This window comes from Pleurodeles waltl, chromosome 1_2, assembly GCF_031143425.1.
Source record: "Pleurodeles waltl isolate 20211129_DDA chromosome 1_2, aPleWal1.hap1.20221129, whole genome shotgun sequence".
In the NCBI taxonomy this organism is placed as follows: domain Eukaryota; kingdom Metazoa; phylum Chordata; class Amphibia; order Caudata; family Salamandridae; genus Pleurodeles; species Pleurodeles waltl.
Genome location: NC_090437.1, coordinates 985,067,978 through 985,075,644, shown reverse-complemented (window position 1 = coordinate 985,075,644; position 7,667 = coordinate 985,067,978).

The window sequence follows — 7,667 nt, the reverse complement described above, 5'->3', positions numbered from 1 at the left end:
TAATGAGAAGGGGTGTGGTCTAATGACATCAACACCCTATATCAGGTGTGCATAATTATTAGGCAACTTCCTTTCCTTTGGCAAAATGGGTCAAAAGAAGGACTTGACAGGCTCAGAAAAGTCAAAAATAGTGAGATATCTTGCAGAGGGATGCAGCACTCTTAAAATTGCAAAGCTTCTGAAGCGTGATCATCGAACAATCAAGCGTTTCATTCAAAATAGTCAACAGGGTCGCAAGAAGCGTGTGGAAAAACCAAGGCGCAAAATAACTGCCCATGAACTGAGAAAAGTCAAGCGTGCAGCTGCCACGATGCCACTTGCCACCAGTTTGGCCATATTTCAGAGCTGCAACATCACTGGAGTGCCCAAAAGCACAAGGTGTGCAATACTCAGAGACATGGACAAGGTAAGAAAGGCTGAAAGACGACCACCACTGAACAAGACACACAAGCTGAAACGTCAAGACTGGGCCAAGAAATATCTCAAGACTGATTTTTCTAAGGTTTTATGGACTGATGAAATGAGAGTGAGTCTTGATGGGCCAGATGGATGGGCCCGTGGCTGGATTGGTAAAGGGCAGAGAGCTCCAGTCCGACTCAGACGCCAGCAAGGTGGAGGTGGAGTACTGGTTTGGGCTGGTATCATCAAAGATGAGCTTGTGGGGCCTTTTCGGGTTGAGGATGGAGTCAAGCTCAACTCCCAGTCCTACTGCCAGTTCCTGGAAGACACCTTCTTCAAGCAGTGGTACAGGAAGAAGTCTGCATCCTTCAAGAAAAACATGATTTTCATGCAGGACAATTCTCCATCACACGCGTCCAAGTACTCCACAGCGTGGCTGGCAAAAAAGGGTATAAAAGAAGGAAATCTAATGACATGGCCTCCTTGTTCACCTGATCTGAACCCCATTGAGAACCTGTGGTCCATCATCAAATGTGAGATTTACAAGGAGGGAAAACAGTACACCTCTCTGAACAGTGTCTGGGAGGCTGTGGTTGCTGCTGCACGCAATGTTGATGGTGAACAGATCAAAACACTGACAGAATCCATGGATGGCAGGCTTTTGAGTGTCCTTGCAAAGAAAGGTGGCTATATTGGTCACTGATTTGTTTTTGTTTTGTTTTTGAATGTCAGAAATGTATATTTGTGAATGTTGAGATGTTATATTGGTTTCACTGGTAATAATAAATAATTGAAATGGGTATATATTTTTTTTTGTTAAGTTGCCTAATAATTATGCACAGTAATAGTCACCTGCACACACAGATATCCCCCTAACATAGCTAAAACTAAAAACAAACTAAAAACTACTTCCAAAAATATTCAGCTTTGATATTAATGAGTTTTTTGGGTTCATTGAGAACATGGTTGTTGTTCAATAATAAAATTAATCCTCAAAAATACAACTTGCCTAATAATTCTGCACTCCCTGTATACAGCATCCCTCAGTTGTGCAACATCACTGTTGTTCCTCCTGCATCACTGCTCTGCTTTATTGAGAGAAACTGGAACTATATTTTGTATATACAGTAAAAATGAAAGTGGGCCAGACTCTTTCTATCCAAACAATTGGGTGGACTAGAAACATTCCCGTAATTAGGGCACATGCTTTATAAAAAGAATGATAGTATTGCCATATTGCCATAGGAAATCCATATTGGATTGATGAGTATCTCTAGCTCCGTCAGCATTGTTTTAAGCTCTAATGTGGAATCTGTGGCATTAACAATTGTTAAATAAAAGTACAAATGCATTGCAAATCCACCGCCTACCTTTAAGGATGTGATCCATATTCAGTTACGTATATAGCAAATGATCTGGCATTGTTTTTAACTGTTCGTTGTTTATATCCTTTAATGTTGTACATGTTTCTCTAGAGTACAATTTCAGTGAAAAATCCAACACATTATTGGTAGGCTTGTACACCCTTTTGTTTGGTGGATTTGGACCTCAATGTCTGTAGGGGATTTACAATACATTCTTGGGGTAAAAGAGGGTGGACTGGTGGTGTTTTCTTGAATTGTTCAATCTGCCTGTCTTACACTCCTGACACAAAATATGTTTGCTCCGATATTATTTTTCTAAATCAGGACCGCTGTGTTAATAAGAACTTAAAATAACTTAGTTTATGTTGTTAAATTGTGTGTTACTAAGATAAAACTCAAAGATTAAAGCAGACTTTTAAAAAATAGATTTTTTAAAAATTTATATATGTATATATAGGCTTTTTATGGGCATTATCCATTTTTAAATGTATTTATGGTAGCCAAGAGGCAAAGTATAATGTTTCCTACATGGCACATATTAATATCCTACAGAAAATGGTGCAGGTTTGGTTACAGAACTTTTTAATGTACCACTACTGTCAATGCCCCCTATAGACCCATTATTCCAAACACGTTCCCTATGGTTTTTCTGAAATCTATGCTTGTCGATTAACTCCTGAAAAATGGTGTTACTGTCTTTAGGTTTTCAGTTCAGAATTTAGAACATTTAGAAGTAGCAATTCTTTGATGTGCATTAATGCAGTTTAATCTTAACTCACTCTATTGACCCTAGGCTCAGTTACTTAAAGCTGAATGGTGTCTGTTAAAGAACGTAGGAACACTGGTCTCCTTTCAAGATGCTTACTCTCATAGGTGTTAATTAATGTTAAATTCACTTCTAAGCCTAAATTCTTTTGAGACAAACTTGCCTCTTACATTTCAGCAACAATATGTTCCTTGTTCTTGCTTAATCGTGTTATGCCTCCTTTTCCCTAGTATGCCTCCATGAATCTTGGAGCTTAGGCAATGCCAGTTTCACTTTGGCTGGGGTCACAGGATTGTGAAATTAAGTAAAGCCTTATATTGAAAAGTAAGAGACTAAAATATTAATCCAAAGCAATGTCGTTTCAGGAAATGTACAGGAAATTGCAGTGGAGTTGGGAGAAAGTTAGCCAGTGTCAAATTGTGACCCACAGCGAAGTTCAAACACATTATGCAAACCCGAAAATGTATTGTTTCCTAAAAATAATTTCTTGTATGCATTACTTTAAAATATAATCCACAATATCAATATGTGGTAGAATATTCTTTCACATGTTACCTCTTTATACTGGAAAATGTTTGATTGTTAAGAATTCTACTTCCAGTTTTTTTCATACTCAAAAGCATTTTGTAAAAATACAAACTCGTTGGAGAAAAATGTTGGCCTACACCTGTAAAGTTTCTAGGAATGCAAGATTAAAGTATACCCAATTCAATTATTTACACATGACATACTTAATGCCACACAGGCTGCAGGCCAAATATGGGGGCACACTAAACAATGTCCGAGGTGTTCTTCCCTGGAGTTTGATTTTGGCCATATGCATGGAGCTGTCCTGTAATTCATAAATTCTGGGAAACAGTTGTTGACATGTTGAATGAGGTACTCTGTCGTAGTCTTACATGCATACTAGAGACCTGCTTGATGGGACTGTGTCCTAAGCCTAGACCGAAAAAAGTAGGCAATAGGTTTGTTGATCTGGCCATGGTAATAGCCAAGCGATGCGTTGAGAAACAATGGAAATCAGGGTTGGGTCAGACAGTGTCAAGCTGGAAACAAGAAGTAACAAGCTGGGCTACGGTTGAGGAACAGGCACTAGTTCAAGATGACAAACAGGGGATATGGAGTCAGCCACTGGCAGGGCCTTGGTCGGACATCTTGGGAACCTGGAACACCGGTCTGAAGATACTGAAGCAGAAACAAGTTCAGTTGCCCCTCTCACTTAAGATTCTAAGGGTCACTGCTAGCTGATAATGCTGAATGGGACCAGTAGGCCTTGGGACCTATATCTACAGCCTGACAGTTCTAAGAGAATTCGTAGATGAGGCTGACTTTAACTGAAGGCAAGGGGTATGGCCTCTATCTTCGGGACCCTCCCCCACACATAAGCTCCTCCACACTGGCGCAGACAGATGATAACCAGATCAAGCCCTCTAACAAACGTTCACAGAAAATGCACAATAATGATAATAATAGACCCCCTGGAAAGACCATAGTTTGGTTTGAAATGTTATTGGTTTGTAATACAGTTTGATCCATATTGGGCTGCCATTGAACCTAGTAGATCAGAATGGCTGAACTGGATGGCAGACAGGGTGTACACTCGCTATTGAGCTGTTGCATAGTTTCTTATGGTGGGATACGAGAGGTCCCCAAGTGTGACTTATGCTTACGTCGCAGCAGAACTAGAACTGATGGTGTTTACAGGTAATACTTTTGCTTGGCGATGTACAAGGTTGCAATGTGTATGTTACAAGTTAATGCAAATTAAAACAAATATGGATTTAAAAAAACTTTACACTGTTGCATTTGTTTCAGTGCTCTTCCCTCAGCTCCACAGATGTGTTCATCGCCTTCACTGACACTGAGGTCATTTTCCATAGTGCCACAATAAGACATGCAAAGGACAATTATCATCTTCACTTGGGAGGTTTGATAATACTTGAATAAATAGTTTTATGTGATAGTATATGTCCAAATAATAGAGATATGAGCTAAAATAAAAAGCTAAAAATAAAATACCACAATGCCAAACAAAAAATTAAATCAAGTTGAGAATTATACATTTCAAATGAAATTCTGTACTTCTAAGATATCCATCGTTATTTAGCTATGAAGATTAAATCATGACATTCTTAACCCAGTTACAGAATAAAGCCACATTTGTCCCACAGCCGGATGGCACTATTTTCAAACTAATACTCCAGTGATGACTCTATAGCAAATGTATAGAGCATCTCTAAAGAATTTGCCCCAGGGTATCCTCAATTAGAAACAGCCTTTGTGAAAATCAGAAATAATACAAAAACAAGTTTTGGAATTGCTAGTAAATCTCCCATTTTCAAAGCAATGGAAAACCTTTGACTTTGCTAATGCTTTTCGTGGATGCTGTTGTACAGCTGCAAAAAAATGTTTGTTTGAAAATGTGGAGCACCACTGGCAAATAAAGATGATGATATATACGCATGCACGTGTCACCATGCATCTGTGTGTAATGTCGTAGTTTTAACTCTTGCTCTAGGCAAGACTGCTGGTTAAAGGATGACAGTACTTTTGCTTGTAGGCAACAATGCCTATCCTACAACAAGTCGCAACTGTTGTCCCAACCTTACCTGCTCACTATGCACCTCACCAGAAACACAATAGTAAAAGGTGATTTGTGGCAGCCTTTATGCATGGACTTGAGAATATGACATCTCAGGGAGTATCTTGGTTAAACGGAGATTACCCCTTTCTCCCAGATATATCATGTCTCATACAAACACAGGCAATGACAAAGATGCAGTAAAGTTTCAATTGTTTTTATTTAACACAACTGCAGTTTGCGATATAATGCATGGGCTGCAATGATTAGGATAATGAATTATGCCAGAAACGGAATTGTGAAGACGAGAGTCATTATTACAAAGACCTCCACCATCTTGCAATGCATGTAAAAGACATACGAGATGTAATATGCCCTAATACACTAATGTGATAGGCCTAACCTCCTGAGCTGGGTTTCCAAAACCTAATCTGCCAATGCCATGTCCATAAGAGGAGCCCCCAACCCTTGTTACCGTGGAATGAGGACTCTATCTCAGACTCTGCAGGGACACGAAGACTGGGTCAGCGTCAAGACGACGTGCTGCATCGGTATCAGCGATGGTGGCGATGCCCTCTAGTCAGAATCCCTCTGATTATCTGTCTAAAGTGCGATGTATTTATACAGATCTACCAGGACCCCTGACGTAGCTGTGTTCCCAAACAATAGATAACAGACACGCTTGGGGCGGCAATTCTTATAAACAATCCCTCAAAAGTATAGAGAGGGAAAATCCCTAAGTGTGAGCACCTACTGTTTGTCTTTTTTGCTTGATCTTGACGCCTTAGCGCGGTGGCACTGATAATGCAAAACATAGCAAGTGGCCTAACTATAAACAAGGCAGCCATCTTAGATGAATTAAATAATTAAATGGGCTAAGACAGAGCAAGCTAAGTAGGTTAAAAGTCACTAGGTGACGGGGGCACGAGTCTGCAAGCCAGAGGCTAAGCGAACTCCTGTTATCCCATCAAAACAAACTAGGATTCATTACACTAACTGTTATAAGGCTGTGCAAGATGGATGGTATTTAAAAAGTAGTACATTTGTACTTAGGTTTTACATGTCCTGGCATGAAACCCCCCAAAGTTATTTTTCACTGCAGAAAGGCTAGCTCTCCCATAGACACTGGGTTACCATAGTATAGAAAACGTATGTCCTGCATCTGAAGAACACCTTCTCCATCACAATGTTTCTAGCAATTCAGCAAGTATAACTGATGTCTGAATGAAGCCCTCCCTCCTTGTTATGCATGCACCCTCAAGATATTTAGAAGAGCATTGTGACTGCCAGGAATAAGCCAGGAATGATCCCATAGTCAGGTGGCCACTATCCAACGCTGAGATTGAAGATAGGCATGGCAGTGTGACACTTCGGCCCTTATTTTTGGGGTTTTGACCAATGGCAGAGCTGCAAGTCACCCGGATGCACTGCCCTGTGTCAAATAGAAAGGGCAGGAATGCATTGTGTCTATGCAATAGGGCTCACTCCTGCACTTTCCGAATGCACTGGCACTGTTTTGGCAGCCTAGTGCCAACGCAGGTACCCTTGCACCATGGTAGAAGGATATCTGCATTGTAGACAAGATTGTTTTAGACAGGAGGGGCACCTTCCTGCACAAAAACAATCCTGGGGGGCTTTTCCCTCTTTCTATGTGTGCTGCAGAATGCAGTGCTCGTAGAAAGAAGCGAAAACGAGGAGGAATAAAGACATTTCACCTTTTTGAGCCTCCCCTGGGGAGACTTAAGGTTTTGGCGCATCCCCAGGTTTACAAGGTCTTGTAAATATGGGGATGCATCAAAATCCACACGTCCCTAGCGCAGAGTAAGGCAACTCTGCGATTTGCGCTGCCTTGCCTTACTCCTTATCTATGAGGCCATTCAAAGTCACGCAGAGGTGGTGCCTGCACATCACATATCTCATCACTGCCTGGCCCTGACACCAGAGCAGCGGAGTCAAGAAATACGCACAGTAATAGGTGCACCTGTAAGAATGTACCATAGAACTCTGCAAAGAATAACAAAAGTGGCAGGATGAATTATAGGTACGTTGCCCTTTTATGGGCTTTGGCAGGGGCGATTGGGCACAAAACAAATTATACGTATTATGGAAGTGGATGATCCAGAAGCAGTGCCATCTCATTAGCAAAGATCTGGGCCAAGGAAGAACGATGAGATAATCTATAGTTACATATGTTCCACACGCATGCACCAGGGATACTTTCAGGTCTTGTGATTCTGTGCCTTTCATTCAGTACGTTGACATTAGAGGAAGCGCCTCGGTTCCAATGGAGGTTTCCAGAGCTTTTGTTTGCTGGGCCTACCCTACATCCCAGCCTTTGGAGAAGCAAAGAGAGGCAAAGGAATGCACAAGAAAAATGTCTTTTCTCATTGAGAAAGCGAAAAGAGTACCATGGGGCGGATGAAGACACGTCAGTGTATGGCTGAAGCAAGACACATATCCTGCTGTACATTCGAATGAATGAGGATGTGGCAAACCATTAATCCCATTAGATCCGCCTGCAGTCGTTTAATGTCACAAAGTGCCAAATGAGGTGTGA